Source organism: Panthera onca, chromosome A3 (genome assembly GCF_046562875.1).
Source record: "Panthera onca isolate mPanOnc1 chromosome A3, mPanOnc1 haplotype 2, whole genome shotgun sequence".
Classification (NCBI taxonomy): Eukaryota; Metazoa; Chordata; class Mammalia; order Carnivora; family Felidae; genus Panthera; species Panthera onca.
The window spans coordinates 126,517,408-126,534,593 of record NC_138341.1 but is presented as its reverse complement, the minus strand read 5'-3'; the positions used below and the strand labels follow the sequence as shown (position 1 = coordinate 126,534,593).

At 45.3% G+C, this 17,186-nt stretch overlaps 1 protein-coding gene, 1 long non-coding RNA gene and 1 pseudogene across 13 annotated transcripts in view; 2 read left to right on the top strand and 1 right to left on the bottom strand.

Annotated features, from left to right (window-relative positions):
* Positions 1-1,996, bottom strand: part of NCOA3 (nuclear receptor coactivator 3) — a 139,491-nt gene extending 137,495 nt beyond the window's left edge. For 7 of the 12 annotated variants that reach the window (XM_078444004.1, XM_078444008.1, XM_078444011.1 and 4 more), the window contains exon 1: positions 1,830-1,995. The gene's annotated coding sequence lies outside the window, so the exon portion shown is untranslated. Of the gene's footprint in view, positions 1-1,829 lie in introns of all 12 variants that reach the window. The other 5 variants (XM_078444013.2, XM_078444014.2, XM_078444015.2 and 2 more) reach the window with 1 other exon arrangement.
* Positions 1-17,186, top strand: part of LOC144615867 (uncharacterized) — a 742,065-nt gene that overhangs the window by 89,828 nt on the left and 635,051 nt on the right. The window lies entirely within an intron of this gene.
* Positions 4,590-4,879, top strand: LOC132672368 (large ribosomal subunit protein eL43 pseudogene; annotated as a pseudogene).

The window sequence follows — 17,186 nt, the reverse complement described above, 5'->3', positions numbered from 1 at the left end:
CTGGCAGCCGTTCCTCATCCTCAAGCCCCACAGATTGTTACTTCTTTAAGGGTGTCAGTGCATAAGGCAACATCAGCACTAAGTTCAGAAGCTTTTTCTAACAGCTATCAACATTTGTTCAAGACAGTGAAAAGAAAACAATATTCCCGCCACATTTTCCCTTTCTTCTGTTCATCTTATTTTCCTGCCTTGGGTACCCAGCAAGGGTTATGTTTCAAATAAAAATCTTAAAATAATTATTCCAAAGACCAAGGATACTCCAGAAACCGGCAACAGCCACTGCCTCCGAGGAGCCGGAACTGGAGGGTTCACAGGAGACACTCATTTTTCAACGCTTGTGGACCTTTTTCCAGTTGGGTATCGTATCTGGTATAACCTATTCTAAACAGGGCAGTAATTCAAATGTTTCTCAAGAACAAATATTTCACGAACTTCCAGATCTCCATTTCACGTTTCAGCGTATGCGGCATTCACAAGACCCACGTTTGGGGTTTGGTTTTTGTCTTTTCCATCATCCTCTCTACAACCTGCTGCAACAAATACTGAAGCTTTCTTGCAGCCAGGGACCAGTTAGGTGGGTCCGAGGCCGGGCATTTAAATCCGGAGATCCAGCAATCTCCCTCAACACCGCTACCACTCGCTCATCTCATTCAACTCCATTTAAAAAACCACTGCAGCAAGACAGCTGGTACTCGCCTTCCGGTTTCTTTACGGTACAGGCTTAATAACAAAAACAGGTTGGCTTTGAAGCGCTGCTCAAAAACTGCAAAAAAGGAAGTCTTCGCCTTCGAGACGGGGCGGGGGGCTGGGCGGGGGGGGGTGAGTTTCGACTTCGGGACAATTTCATGCCTTTCGTGTCATTCCATTTTGGAATCCCAAACTCCTCCTGTTTTGTGAGATTTCGAGACGATGCTTTCTCGCTCTCACCACTGCTCTTTTGGTTAACTTTTCCACCCCGAGTGCCCTCAAACTGGGGGCAACTAAGCCTCCCAACGACTCATGGATCATCTTTTTTTTTTTTTTTTTAAGGCATGTGCAAGACAATTTAAATCATTACAAACTCCATCAACGTACGTAAGATTCGAGATGGGGGTGGGGGTGGGGGAGAAAAAACAGTCCTGACGAAGACAGCCAAACCCCAAATTTGATCTACCAACTTCCCACTTGCCATTTCCCAACCTTCACACCGGAGGTAGCAAAATGCCTTTTTAGCGAGAAAACTGCGGAGAACCTCCCCGTGCCCAAAATGAAATTCCGCAGATCATTCGAGTTCAAATATTAAAAATGCCCCGGTGCGGGAGGAAACACAGCAACAAAACGCAACCCGATTCTGGGTGCGACCTGGAGGCTGGGGTGGGGGTCGTGGGGTCTGCGCCGCTGCCCCCGCCCCCTAATTCCTCCGAATAACTGCGAAGGAGCCGAGGCAGCGGGAGGCGGACGCGGGGAGCTTCCTGAAGCAGCCCCAAGGGCTGGGGAAAGACAAAACTTCAGGGACAGGAGGGGAAAAGTGGGCCCCCGCGGTCCCCCCCCCACCCCGAAACTCCTCGGGGTGACCCCTCCGCGCGGGGACCCCCTCCGACTCCCAAGCCGGCTGCCGCCCCACCTCAAGTCCCCTCCTCCGGCCGCGGGGCCGCCCCGGGCTGCGGGGAAGCGGCGCGGCCCCGACACCCCAAAACTATCCCAGCGCGCCCCCCGCTCGGCGCGCCCCTCAGCGCCTCCGCGGAGCCGCGAAGCCGCCGGCTCGCGGCAACCCGGGGACTCGCCCTCTTCACCCCCGCCTCGCACTCCACCCCCTCGCCCGCCGCCGCTCCTCCTTTATCTCCACTCACCGCCCGCCGCCATTTTCCTCGCAGCTCAGCTTTAAATCGGAAACTCGCCGCTCAGCCCGCAGCCGCCGCCACCGCCGCCGCCACCGACTCAGCCGCCGCGGCCGCCGCCGTCGCTGTGTGGAGGCTGAGGCGGCAGCGGCTGGAGCCGCGACGCGGGGGCCTCCGGGATATGTAGTCCCGAGGCCACGCCCAGCACTACCGGTCCCAGGGGGCCTTGCGCGGCCTGGGCGCTGGGTGCCCCCGCCCGGCCGCGCTCGCGCGGCGCGAGGGCGTGGCGGGGAGGACCCCCAGGCCGGCGTCCCTGGCTCGCCGCCTGGGAGCCGCGGCGGGTTCCGGAGCGTTGGAGCGCAGCCTCAGCCCTGCCCTCAATCTTGTCACACTTGCCTTCGTCCAGTAGTATCTAACCTTTACCTAGCGTTCATTGTATGCCAAGTACTGATCCTCGCAACAAGCATCCCTTCGAGACCACTGTTATCCTCATTGTTCGGAGGAGCAAACTGAGGCACACGGTCAGAAGCCACCGGGCTCTTCATTAGATGCTAAAGTCACCGGGCGAAAGGTTGCTGGGTGATAGTATATTCACTATATATTCAGCCCCCAAGTATCCCACGGAATAGCTTGCTTTGCAGCGGACACCATCTCAACCGAGAGATCTAATCACCAAACACTATCACTTAGCTTCACCAGTAATGGATCAAACTGACATGACTTGTCTCCTGATATGATGCAATGGGGATGGCACAACGCCACCTCTGTAGTAGTATCCTTGCCAAAAAAAAAAAAAAAAAAAAAAAAAAAAAAAAAAACAGCCGACCTGAACCTAACTATGAAGAAACAACCAGGCAAATCCAGAATGTGGGACATGCTACGAAACACCTTGCCTGGGCTCTTAAAAAAGCACGGAAGAGGTGAAAACCAAATGGCAGTAGGTGAGCCTTGATTGGATCAAGATTTTTTTTTCTTTCATGCAAAACGGACGGCAGGAAGGGGGGGGTGTAATATAGACTCTATATTAGATAATACTGTTGAATCAGTGTTAAATGTCTCGAGTGTGAGTAGAATAAAAAAACCACTTTATGTTCTGCTCCCATCCTTTCCCACCTGGACTACTGCAGTAGCTTTCTCGCTGTTCTCCCGGCTTCCATTCCAGCCCACTCTCAACGTAGCAGGCAGAGAGGTCCTGATAAAAACCAAGTCATTTTATGTCTGTCCTCCAAAACCTTTACAGTAACCTGAAGAGCCCACACAACCTGTCTATCCCCTTTCAGTCACCATCACCCGCTTCTTGTCCAGCCCACTGCTGTATTCCAGGCCCACTTGGACTCCTTGGGGTCCCTCCAACATAGCTACCACACCTTGACCTCAGAGGCCCTGCCTCTGCTATTTCTGCCTGGTTCGCTCCCCGCCCCACCCCTACCCCCACCACCACCGGAAAGTTTAAACAACACCCTCCCTCATCTTCCTCCCCACCCCTCATTGTCCAAATGTCACTTCTTCAGTGAGGCTTTCCCTGATTGCTCTATTTTAAATTCCCGCCCACTGTGGTCTCAGTTTTCTCTATCCCGCTTCCCTGCTTCATTTCTTTTCATAGCATTTTTTATCATTGGAAACAACATATTTTTGATTACTTGCGGTACTTATTATCTCTTTTCCTCACTAGGATGAAAACTCCATGAAGGTAGAGCTTTTGTCTCTTTCATTCTCTGACGTAGTATTCTCAGGACCCACTACGTAGTTTAGCGAGAGTACTCACTCAGACGGTATATGCTACTTGTATTCAATCCCTCACCAAACAACAAATAATAAACACTGTGGTTGGATGTTGAGGATCCCGAAATGAATGCTAAGACCCTGCATGAACTTTCACCTGAACGACTGAAGCTCTCCTTGCTTTTCCCTTTAGTAATCCCCAAAACATTCCCCACACAGTAGCCAGAGGGATCTTTGAAAACTCATGCACTAAATCATGTCACTTCCAACCTGAACATGTTCCAGTGACATCCTATTGCATTTGGGATAAAACCCAGACCCTAACTGGCTTGGTCTCTGCTTCCCTCTCCGATCTCAGGTAATAGATCTTTTCTAATTTCTTATCCTGTGCGAGACACTAACATTCCTCTTGTTTCGAGAACTTCCCAAACATGCCTCAGGGACTGTCGCTTGCTGTGCTGTTTGTTCCCTTTGCTCTCCGGCAGTTTTCATTCCTCCTGGCGTGCTCCCCATTGTCATTCAGATCTCTGCTACCTATTGTCATTCAGGTAGATCTTCTAAAGCAAAGAAGATCAGGGGTGAGTGAAGAAGCTTCCAGCTCTTAATCTCAGGGTCGTGAGTTTGAGCCCCAAGTTGGGTGTATGGATTACTTAAATAAACTTTAAAAAAAAGTTAAAAAAAAAAAAAACATAGAAGATCAAGTAGATCTTCCAAACCAAATGCTCCAAGAGGGCAGGGAATTTGTTCAGTTCACTCAAGCGTCTCCAGCACCCAGATTAGTGTCTGGCTTAGAGTAGGCACTTAAATAATTGTGAAGGAAACGGAAAGAAAGAAAGAAGGAAGGAAAGGGAGGGGAAAAGAAGAAAGGAAAGAAGGTAAAAAAGAAATCAATCTATCAATTATATATATACATATACGTAAATATGTATATGCATATATATACATGTACATATATATACATACATACTTATATGTATGTGTGTGTGTGTGTGTGTGTACACGTACACATATATATTCAGCTCTCTGGTCTCAGACCTAGTTTGTGGCAACATGACTAAACACAGCAAGAAGTTGGGAATCATTAGTAAATATGGGACCTATTAAGGTGCCTCCCACAGGAAAATGGTGAAGATTGAAATAAGCTAGAGCGCCAAGTACATTTGCTCCTTCTGTGGCAAAACCAAGATGAAAAGAAAAGCTGTGGGGATCTGGCACTGTGGCTCCTGCATGAAAACGGTGGCCGGTGGTACCCGGACCTACACTACCAGCTCTACAGTCCCATCAGAAGACTAAAGGAGTAGAAAGACCGGGAGAAGTTCCACCATTTGAAACATTGCTAGCCTATAATAAATGGGTTACTTTATGTGGCCAAAATATATATATCTACGCATATAAATATGTTATAGATATGTATAGATACATATGCATATAGAATACATAGATTCACAGCAGGTGTAACTAATATTAACAATTAAAAAGTATGGGGACTCCTGGGGGCTCCTGAGTGGCCCAGTCGGTTGACCGTCTGACTCTTAATTTCAGCCCAAGTCACGATCTCCCGGTTCAAGGGATCAAGCCCCACAGCAGCCTCATGGTTCATGGGATCTAGCCCCTCTGCTCTGACGCCACAGAGCCTACTTGGGATTCTCTCTCTCTGCCCCACCCCCACTTGCACCTGTGCGCACACTTTCTCTCTCTCTCAAAATAAATAAATAAATGTTAAAAAAATAAGTAAAAAATACGAAAAATGAAAATAAAAAATATATACAAGTTGTTTGGGAACCCAAGAATAGACCTTTTAACTCAAGGGGTATTGGAAAAAGCTTCTAGGAGGAAGCAACTTCTGTGCTGAATTTGGCAAGGTTTCGATGTGACATTTGGGAAACACTATTCTTTTTTTTTTTTTTCTTTAATGTTTATTTATTTGCAGGGGGCGGGCAGACAGAGGGAGACAGAAGATCCCAAGCAGGCTCCACGCTGTTGGCACAGAGCCCTAAGAGGGGCTCCAGCCCACCAACCCCGAGATCATGACCTGAGCCAAAGTCCAATGCTTAACGGACTGAGTCACCAGGCACCCCTGGAATATACTATTCTTGACTTCAAATCTAAGCCAAATGAGTGAAAGGCTCTAGTAAATAGTCTGTGAAGATGTCTGCTATCATTCCGTCCTGTTTGCACAGTTGCGCCTCCATCAAGGAGTAAATTTTCTTTCCTCTTTCTTGAATTGGGGTTGCTCTGGAACTGTTCGATGAATGAAAATGGTGGCAGTTTTATGGTGAGACTTTCAGCTCATGCCCTAAGATGATTGGCAGCTTCCATTTCTTTCCTCTTGGAACCCAGCCTCCATGCTGTGGGAACCCCAAGCCACATGGAGAGTGAGAGTCCACGTGGAAAAAAAAGGGAGGCACTCCAGTCAACAGTCCCAGCTAAGATCCCAGCCAGTAGTTACTGCCAGCCCCATGAGTCAGCCTTTTTTCACATGCCAGTCCCTGGAGGCTCAGGGGACTGCAGTCCCCACCAATAAGATCGAGAACAGAAGAACCACCCACTGAGCCAAATCATCCTACAGTATCATGAGAGATAATAAAATGGTTGTTCTTTAAACCATTAAATTTTGCAGTGGTTTGTTAACAGCAATTGATAACTGAAACATTCTACGTGTGTGTGCTTTTGCTGAGCTGTGGCTGAAAACTTTCAGGAGGTAGGAAGAGTAGTCTCAAATCCTGAAATTACCCCAATCAAATTGCCTTGGCCTAGGGTACACAGAACCATAATGCTGTGAGAATGAGATTATAAGGTCACCCAGCTAAAGCCCTCCAAAAATGAAGAGATTCTGCCTACAACAATTGTGATTTCACGAAGCCTCTACCTCCACACTCCCAGGATAGGTGCTCCCTTCCTCAAGGACAGCTGTGTCCTTCAGGGCTCTTGGGTTGCAAGCAACAACAATAGACTATGGGATGGAGTAAAATGATAGGCAGGAACTCACAGAATCAAAGGGAAAACTAGAAGATCAGGCCCAGAAATGTCAGAAACCAGGGGAAAAGAAGATCCCGAATATCTTCTCCAGAACCAACAGTAAATCTAGAGCTCAATCATTTTTTTCTATCTTCTCATCACCCTATTCCAAGATTCAAATTCAAGGAGTGCCTGGCTGGCTCCGTTGATAGAACACGCAACTCTTGATCTCGGGGTTGTGAGTTCGAGGCCCCCCTTAGGTGTAGAGATTACTTAAAATCAAAAAAAAAAAAGAGAGAGAGAGAGAGAGAGAGAAATTTGTTCAATTGGTCTAGCTTGGGTCACATGCTGTGTATGCAAGTAACAGGCTGCTAGACCGGTAATCATGCTAACTAGCCTGCCTTCAACTTACTCTCAAATAATTCAAGTGGAGAAAAATATAACCCGCGTGCGTGCACAGAGAGAGAGACTGCATGTGAGCAAACGTGGCAAAATTTTACCGATTAGTAAATCTAGATTCAGAGTATGCAGGTGTTTATTGTGTTGTTGAAATTTTCCTGTAGACTTGCAATTTTCCAAAATAAAAATTTCTGGCAGAAAAGAAAAAAAAGATAATAGTAGCCAGCACTCATAGAAAACATACTTACCAGACACAATTCCAAGTCCATTATATATATTAATTCATTTAACCCTTGTGATAACCCTAAGCAGTGGGTCTTTCATTATCTCCATTTTATGCATGAATAAATGGAAGCGTTGAACAAGTGAGTAACTTGCCCAACGGTATAAGGTACTAAATGCTAGAGTCAGGGTATAAACCCAGGCTCACAAGCCTATAATCTTAACTGTTATGCTTTATTGTCTCTCCATAGATGCATAAACAATAAAGACATTTAATTGTCACATATGTCTAAAAGTAGACAGATCCAGAGTATGCTCATCAAGAACCAGAATGTTACAATCCTCCTCTGTCATCTTCAGCATATTGGCTTTCTGTCCTTAGTTTATAACCTCATGGGCACAAGATGGCTGCCACAGCTGAAGAATCACACCAATTCCAATTCCAGTTAGAATGCAGGAAAGCAGAAAAGTGAATAGGCGTCAAGACAGATGCCGCCTCTCTCCCCGTTTTTTTTTTTTTTTTTTCAGACATACAACTCTTTCCCCAAACTTCCCTACTGCCCTTCATGGCCCCCATGCCCCTGCAGCAAATGTCCCCTTACATCTCATCATAGTGGAGAGAGGAGCCACATGGTCACCCCTGGCTGCAAGGCAATCTGGGAATCCAAGCATTTACTATTTCAACCATTCCCTTTGAGAGGATAAGTAAATGTTTCTCAGTTGTTTAGGGACAACCCAGAGGCTCAGCTCTCGTCCCTGTCCCCCTGACAGTCCCCTGCATTCTTCCTTTACTGTGACAATATAGCCTAGTGGTTAAGAGTGTGGGCTTTGCACCCACTGCCTGACTTGCTCAGCTGGTTCTGCTACTTATCAACCTGTGTGATAATGACTGGTTGCTTGAACTTTCTGTGCCTCCATGTCCTAAAATGGGAACTAAAATAACACCTATTTCATGGGAGGATTACATAAAACAATACAGTGAAAGCCCTAAAAACAGGATCAAGCACAAAGCACACCTTCGATAAATGTTAATAATGATCACATACAGTGGCTCTATACTTGGGGTGTGCAGGAATTAATACCCAAAGGTTAGTCACAATTTCCTCCTCTCCCCCCATTTTGCCACATCATACTTCTTATAGTCTGAAATTTCCCTGCAAGTGAAAATAGAATGCTTGGGTGGATACCTAAACCCTGCACATGCCTGACACTCTGTTTTGAAATACCCAACCTGAAAATGAGTTGGCCCCGGTCCAGGCTCCGCCCCGAGGCTGGGTGCACTCTGAACCTGTCCACTCCTGGGTAGGACACACAGCTGAGCTGGAGTCACACACACACAGGCAAAAGAGATTTCCAGCCAGTGAACGCTTTATTTGTTGTTCTGCTTAAAAGAGGAAAACACCTCTGTGAAGAATCGCATTTAAAGCCCATCTTTAGTTGGCAAAAAGCAGCGTGAGCCTTCTGACCCAGAGTAACCTTGTCCACACCTCTTGCTTTAAACCTAGAACAGGGGTTGGGTGACCTGTGATTTTCGTTCCAGAGCCGTCTCGGGACCCAGCTGAAATTGGCAGCTGGCTGCCTGCAATAGACTTCCCCCATCCCCGTAACCTGCAAATGACTCCACACAGTAGGAAGACTCTGAAGCCCAGTTCACTTTTTGCTTTTTGCTTTTTGGGTTTTTTTCTTCCCCCTCTGGGACTTACTTATTAAATGTGTTTGCTTTAGGGAAAAAAAAATTAGTTTGCTACCAAATGCTTTATAAGTACCCATCGTTGGAGGGCTAAAATTTAAAAAAAAAAAAAAAAAAAAAAAAAAAAAAAAAAAAGCGTTGGAAGGATGAGGAAAAACTGGAATTTCATATGCTGCTGGTAGGGACTGTAAAATGCTGCAGCCATTCAATGTTTATTTATTTTTGACAGAGAGAGAGAGAGAGAGAGAGAGACAGAGCATGAGCGGGGGAGGGGCAGAGAGAGAGGGAGACACAGAATCCTAAGCAGGCTCCAGGCCCTGAGCTGTCAGCACAGAGCCGACTCAGGGCTCAAACTCACGGACCGTGAGATCATGACCTGAGCCGAAGTCGGGCGCTCGACTGGCTGAGCCATCCAGGTGCAGCCATTTTACATAACAGCTCGGCAGCTCGTCAAAATGTGAAACCTAGAGCAATTCCACCCCTAAATATATTCCCAAGAGAATTTAAAACCTAAGTCCACTCAAAAACTTACACAGCTGGGGCACCCAGGTGGCCCAATCGGCTAAGCATCTGACTCTTGATGTCCTTTGTTTTTTTTTTTTTAACATTTTATTTATTTTTGAGACAGAGAGAGAGACAGAGCATGAACAGGGGAGGGGCAGAGAGAGAGAGAGGGACACACAGAATCGGAAGCAGGCTCCAGGCTCTGAGCCATCAGCCCAGAGCCCGACACGGGGCTTGAACTCCCAGACCGCGAGATCGTGACCTGAGCTGAAGTCGGCCGCTTAACCGACTGAGCCACCCAGGCGCCCCTCTTGATGTCCTTTGATCTCAGCTCAGGTCTTGATCTCAGGTGGTGAGTTCAAGCCCCGCTCTGGGCTCGGTGCTGCGCAGGAAGCCTACTTAATAAAACAAAAACAAAAACTGTACAGAAACGTTTATGGCAACTCTATTCATTATAGTCAAATGATCTAGTCGTTATATTCAAATTATTCAAGTGAATGATGGCTACTCATTATCGTCGAGAATGGAAAGAACCCCAATGACCATCGACTGATAAATGGTCCCACCAAAATGTGTACCCACTCAATGGAATATTATTTGGCAATAAAAAGAAATGAAGTACTGATACGTGCTATAACATGGGTGCACCTTGAAAACATCATGCTAAGCAAAGGGGGCCAGTCATATATCACATAATTCCATTTATATGAAATGTACAGAATTAGCAAGTCTAAAGAAACAAAAAGTAGGTTGGTGGTTGCTAGGGACAGGAGGAGGGGAGCGTGGGAGATGGTGGCAAAGGAGGGGTGCAGCATTTCTGGAGGGATGAAAATATTTTGAAATCAGGTAGTGGCAATGATAGTGTGACGCGAGGGATATGCTAAAAAACACTGAAGCATATACTTTAGAAGGGTGACTTTTATGGCATGTGAATCACATCTCAATAAAGCTGTTGGTTTTTTTTTAAGTGTCCATTGTGGTTAATGCACTTGTGAGATTGGTAATTTTCACATCACGCTCAGAGATGTGAAAAGAAAAAATTTTTTTACTGTTTATTTTCTTTTTGAGAAGGAGAGAGAGAGAGAGAGAGCAAGCACACAAGCAGGGGAGGGACACAGAGAGGGACAGAGGATCCGAAGGGAGCTTTGCACTGACAGCAGTGAGCCTAATGTGGGGCTCGAACTCGCAAACCACGAGACCATGACCTGAGCCACCCGGGTGCCTCTGAAAAGAAAAAAATTTTAAATAATGGTAGAAATTCAGAAGGTAAAAAGAGTTTGTAAGAAATAAGAAGTAACCCGGGGCGCCTGGGTGGCTCAGTCGGTTGAGCGTCCGACCTCAGCTCAGGTCACGATCTCACGGTCCGTGAGTTCGAGCCCCGCGTCGGGCTCTGTGCTGATGGCTCAGAGCCTGGAGCCTGTTTCAGATTCTGTGTCTCCCTCTCTCTCTGCCCCTCCCCTGTTCATGCTCTGTCTCTCTCTGTCCCAAAAATAAACGTAAAAAAAAAAAAAAATTTAAAAAAAGAAATAAAAAGTAACCCTCTACCCACCCGTGCTCTCAGATCTTCTTCTTTCCAGGGATACTACCATCACATTTTCTTTTTTTCTTTTTCTTGTTAATATTTCATTTTTAAGTAACCTCTATACCCAACGTGGGACTTGAACTCACAACCCGGAGATCAAGAGTCACACCACAGGGCACTGGGTGGTTCAGTCAGTTAAGCATCCGACTCTTGATTTCAGCTCAGGTCATGATCTCACAATTCATGAAATCAAGTCTCGAGCTGGGCTCTGCACTGACAACAGGGAGCCTGCTTGGGATTCTCTCTCTCCCTGTCTCTCTGCCCCTCCCCCTTACGCTCTCTCTCTCTGTCTCTCTCTCTCAAAATAAATAAGTAAACTTAAAAAAAAAAAAAAAAGAGTTGCACTCTCCTCCAACTGAGCCAGCCAGGCACCCCCACCATCACCATTTTCTTACTTGTCCTTCCAGGGATAGTCTATGCCTACCCAAACTTATATATGTATTGCTTCTCATATAAACAAGAGCATAATGTCCACAATGTTTTGGCCCTTGTCTTTGCAAGGACCTTATGACAAAGTACATAGAGAGCTGTCATGTTTTTCACAAGGATGTGGATATTATTAGTAGACACTCAGTTTGTTTCCTGTCTGTTACCGTTACAATGAATTTCCTTGTACCTCTCTCTTAAAAGAAACATTTTAACAGGTACTAGTAATCATAAAATATAAAGAAAAAGAGATCTTATTAATGAAGTCTTTCTATTTAGAAAGTTTGATGATGTCAGGGGCGCCTGGGTGGCTCAGTGGGTTAAGCTTCCGACTTCAGCTCAGGTCAAGATCTTGCAGTTCTCGAGCACGAGCCCTGCATCACGCTATGTGCTCAGAGCCTGGAGCCTGCCTCAGTTTCTGTGTCTCCCTCTCTCTCTGCCCCTCCCTCACTCACACCCTGTCTCTCTCAAAAATAAACAAACATAGAAAGAAAGAAAGAAAGAAAGAAAGAAAGAAAGAAAGAAAGAAAGAAAGAAAGAGAAGGAAAGAAAGAAAGAAAGAGAAAGAAAGAAAGAAAGAAAGAAAGAAAGAAAGAAAGAAAGAAAAAGAAAGAAAGTTAGAAAGAAAGAAAGAAAGAAAGAAAGAAAGAAAAAGAAAGGAAGAGAAAGAAAGAAAGAAAGAAAAAGAAAGAAAGAAAAAAGAAAGGAAGAGAAAGAAAGAAAGAAAGAAAGAAAAAGAAAGGAAGAGAAAGAAAGAAAGAATGAAAGAAAAAAGAAAGGAAGAGAAAGAAAGAAAGAAAGAAAGAAAGAAAAAGAAAGAAAGTTAGAAAGAAAGAAAGAAAGAAAGAAAGAGAAAGGAAGAGAAAGAAAGAAAGAAAGAAAAAGAAAGAAAGAAAAAAGAAAGGAAGAGAAAGAAAGAAAGAAAGAAAGAAAAAGAAAGGAAGAGAAAGAAAGAAAGAAAGGAAGAGAAAGAAAGAAAGAAAGAAAGAAAAAAGAAAGGAAGAGAAAGAAAGAAAGAAAAGAAAGAAAAAGAAAGGAAGAGAAAGAAAGAAAGAAAGAAAGAAGAAAGGAAGAGAAAGAAAGAAAGAAAGAAAAAGAAAGGAAGAGAAAGAAAGAAAGAAAGAAAGAAAGAAAGTTTGACAATGTGAAACCTAAGACCCCGCCAGGACCAGCAGAGGAATGGGACTAGAAGGCGCCATGAGAGGAGACAGAGATGTTTTCTAGCAATGGTCATGTTTTGAATCAAGGCAACTCCAAGTTCTGAAATGGAAGAATCACCAAAGTTGGAGCTTTTGGGTTCAGATAGGAAAAGGCATCTTTGAAGACGGACACATCAGTGTCTCCGAAAGGCAATAGTGGAGTTGGCTTCATGAGACAATATCATGTTTTCCAGATGGTGAGTCAAAACCCATTCATGCGTTTGCAAATCAACAGCATGGGATCTGCCCACTATTTTAAAACACTTGTGATGGAATTTTACGAAATATCAGAGTGGATCTCCCGTAGTATGTATTGTTTCTTAAAATTTTTACCTCAAGTATATATAGAAGTGTGAAAGCTGAATCACCGTGTGAAATATATTTGTCACTGTGATTCACAGTCAAATGCTTAAAGGCACTGAGCAGAGAGGGTGACTTTCTGGCCCCTACGTTCTCTTTCATAACCCCCAGGCTTTTTGCCAGGCTTAGCATATAGAACTGAGAACCAAATCCCCCGCTCCTTCCCAGGATAAATTCAACCGAGAAGTGGGAAGGTGGTGGAGACAGTGGCCTTGAGGAGCCAGATTCAACCCCACCCCTCTCCTCCAGAGGAGGATAGATTTGAGGACTCTCCAGCAGATTCTTCCCACCTTGGCTGTGGGGCTTTTCTTACATTTTCCTTCCCTCTTTTCCTTCCTTCTTTCCTTGTTTCTTTCTTAATTCCACAAACAAGATGTCAGGTCAAGGCCCTTGGCCACCCAAGTGCTCTTCCAGAGGTAACCACCGTTACCAGTCTCTTAGATGTTGTATACGAGATGTGTTTACAAAGAAACACACGTATATGTACGGATAAATTTTTGTACACGAATGATGGTGCACTAATGTGCCCTGCTTTGCCCGTAACTTTTTTCACTTCCGGCAGATATCTGGAACATCTTTTCACATTGGGACGTGTTGAGCGTCTTCATTATTTTGTTGTCTGCATGGCATGCCATCATGGAATCTCGGGGCTTGTTTTTTTTTTTTTTTTAATATTTACTTATTTTTGAGAGACCACAAGTGGGGGGGGGGGCAGAGGGGGGAGGCAGACAGAGGATCCCAAGCGGCCTCCATGCTGACAGCAGCAAGCCCGCTGTGGGGCTCGAACCCATGAACCGCGAGATCATGACCTGAGCCAAAGTCGGACACTCAACCGACTGAGCCCCCCCGGGAGCCCCAAATCTTGGGGCTTTGAAAGGTTGGCTGACCCCAGCCCTGGAATTACAGTTTCCTTCTCTTTTTATTATTTTTTTTAATGAAGTTAGGTTTTAAAGTGATGACAGTGAGCTTATTTAATGCATAAACCTTCTTCTAATTATTTAGTAATTATAGAGTAGAAACATCGGAGGAATGGATGTGTTGAGGCATGAAAACGGTATCTATGCCAGGGGTAAATAAATGTGTAAGCCAAGTGAAGATCCTGGCGTTAAAAAAAAAAAAAATTTTTTTTTAAACCACCCTCTGGCTGTTATCAATCAACTGGATTGCAGAGTCTGTTAAGGATAAGCCTTCACACACATCAATTATGATGCCTGCCCCACCCACGGGTCCGTCTAAAGGAAGGGCAGAAGTCACTGTCTCTGGTACCCTGTATTTGGCCACTTCTGCTCACAACACAGCTGACTAGATCACATTTGGGCATCAGCCCCAACAGCAGCCAAATACATGGGCTGCCTAGTGATTTCTGAGGTGGCCGGGCACAAATATATTGAGCCAAACAGGAAACAGGTTGACTTGTCAGATTTTCATTTGTATGACTTTGAATCAGACAACTACAGAGTGGGGGCGCCTGGCTGGCTCAGTGGCTCTTGATCTCGGGGTCATGAGTTCGAGCCCTACGTTGAGTGTAGAGATTGCTTAAATAAGTAAATAACTAAATAAATACACTTAAAAAAAAGGGGGGGGAACTCTGGAGTGAATCAACTAGTTAATAAAAGGATTTGCGCCTGAAGGGATAAAGAACAGAGAAACAGCATGTCCTAGAGTGGACGCAAAGAACAGAAACAATATCCAGAGCTGGGAGGCAGAGAGAAGATACTAGAAAAGAAAAGTGAAGGCAGGTCACCCCCAGCAGTACAGCAGACTCAGAGAAGTTGAAACACCCCGCCCCGACAAAGACATCTGACAATTCTGGGTAAAAGATAACAAATATTCTTTCAAACAAAAAACTGAGTTCCCAAGAAAGTGAGGGGAATCCCCTCGTGCCAAAAAACAAAAATGGAACCGAAAACTAGACCAGTAAGTGCAAACTGACACTGTGAGTGCCAGAAGAGGGAGGTGTCGTGGGTCTTGGGTTGAGATGCAAAAGTAAGGACAGGAAATGAGGCCCTGGGCTCCTACAATCCAAAATTACAGCACACAGAGAGAGAGAGTCCTCCTTGAGCTAGCAATCAGCAGACAAGCAAAGATGCGATTAGACCCCAAGCAGACAGGGTACGAGGATAAGAACCATGGAAGAGATAGGATGTAATATAGTGGCGTATAAAGACACACAAAAAAGGAACCAAAATAGGAGAGAAGAACAAGATATTTCATAAATGTAAAGACAAGCAAGTTTGACCAAGAACCAAGCAGGGTAGAGAAGGAGAAGCTGGTAGGTGGCAGGAAGGAAAACAAGATGGCCTGTGGAGACCCAAACATAGAGAAAGTAACTGAACTCGGTGAAGGGCAGAGCCCTAACTTTGCTAGAGGTATCGTGGAGTGCTGCGACCAGCTGGCCAAGGCCAGCAGAGCTCTGTGGGTGTTGTGAGGCCTTCATCCACTCTTCTTACCAAATACTTACAAATACTTATTAAGTGCTGTATTGATTTCCTGTTGCCGCTCTAGCAAATTGCCACATAGTGGCTTAAAGCAACACAAATTTATTATCTTACAGTTTCAGATGTCAAAAACCTGGAATGGGTCTTAAAGGGCTAACATCAGAGACTGCATTCCTTCTGGAGGCTCTAGGGAGGAATCTGTCTCCTTGCCTTTCCAACTTCTAGAGACTGCCCACATTCCTTGGCTCAAGGCCCCCCTCTATCGTCACTCCCACCTCTGCTTCTGTTGTCACATCTTCTCTTGACTCTGACACTCCTGCTTCCCTCTTCCAAAGACCCTTATGGTTACATTGGGCCCACTCAGATAACTCCAGATAATCTTTCCATTTCAAAATCCTTAACCACATTTGCAAAGTCCTTTCTTCCTTTTTTTTTTTTTTTAAGTTTTATCTGAGTAATCTCTACACCCCACGTGGGGCTCGAACCCAGGACCCTGAGATCGAGAGTCACATGCTCCTCCGACTGAGCCAGCCAGGTGCCCTTTGACCATGTAAGGTAACACACTCACAGGCACTTATTCCAGGATGGGAAATGGAAGGGTGAACCACAGAGACCTGCTCCCACAAAGCTAGAGTTCCAAGGGATGGGGAGACAGCGAAGAAGGATGGATGGTCCCAAAGCGAACACGAAAGTAAGCAAAGTACGTACAGCAAGTGATCGAGGTCTATGAAAGAAATAATTCCAAGGTAATAGAACAGAGATTGGGGGCTGAGGAGGCTACCTTAGGATGTCGGGTCAGGCTCCTGAAAGGAGATGACATTTGAGGTGACGCAGGCATGGTGACAAGAAAGGAGCCCTCAAAATATCTGAGGAAAGGGCATTGCTGGCAGAGGGCACATAGGGGTGCATCCCGGGAGGAGCAGGATGGCAGCATGGCCGAGTGGGTGACAAGAGAGGATCCAGCAATCTGCTCTTGCTGGCTTTCTGCAAGGATCATGGAGAAAAAAAAAAAGATTATGCCCCAGGGAAACCCACCCTTGCCTGAAGTAGATTGATCTATTGCAACCAAAAGCTCTACGCTGATATAGGACACAAAATATTATAAGACATGATGTGATGTGGTGCAGGTGCTTTAGAACACAATCTAGCTCCCAAAAAGGTTAAACCTAGAGCGACCTCATGACTCAGCAACTCCACTCCTAGGTAGATCCCCAAAAGAAATGAAAACGTATGTCTATACAAAAACTTGCATGTGACTGTCCATAGCAGCACCCTTCGTGAGAGCCCCAAAGCAGAAACAACCCCAAATGCCCGTCGACTGATGAACGGGCACACAAAATGTCGTGTATCCGTTAGTGGAACATCGTCTGGTCCCACGAAGGAACCAAGTACTGATACGTGCTTCGTGGGTGAATCTTGAAACTTTAGGCTGAGTGAAAGACGCGACTCACCAAAGGCCACATATTGTAGGAATCGATTTACATGAAATGTGCGGACAGGCAAAACCATACAGACAGAAAATAGTTTCGTGGTTACCGAGGGATGGAGGGGAGCAAGACAGGAAGACTGATTGATTGCTGATGGGTATAGGGTTTCCTTTGGGGGTGATGAAATGTTGTAACATTGATTATAGTGATGGTAGTGGATATGAATCCACTAAAAACCATTGTACCCTTGTTAATTTTCTTAATATATTTTTATATGAATTGTACACTTTATTTTTTTTTTAATGTTTATTTATTTTTGAGACACAGAGAGACAGAGCATGAACGGGGGAGGGTCAGAGAGAGAGGGAGACACAGAATCTGAAGCAGGCTCCAGGCTCTGAGCTGTCAGCTCAGAGCCCAACACGGGGCTCGAACCCACGGA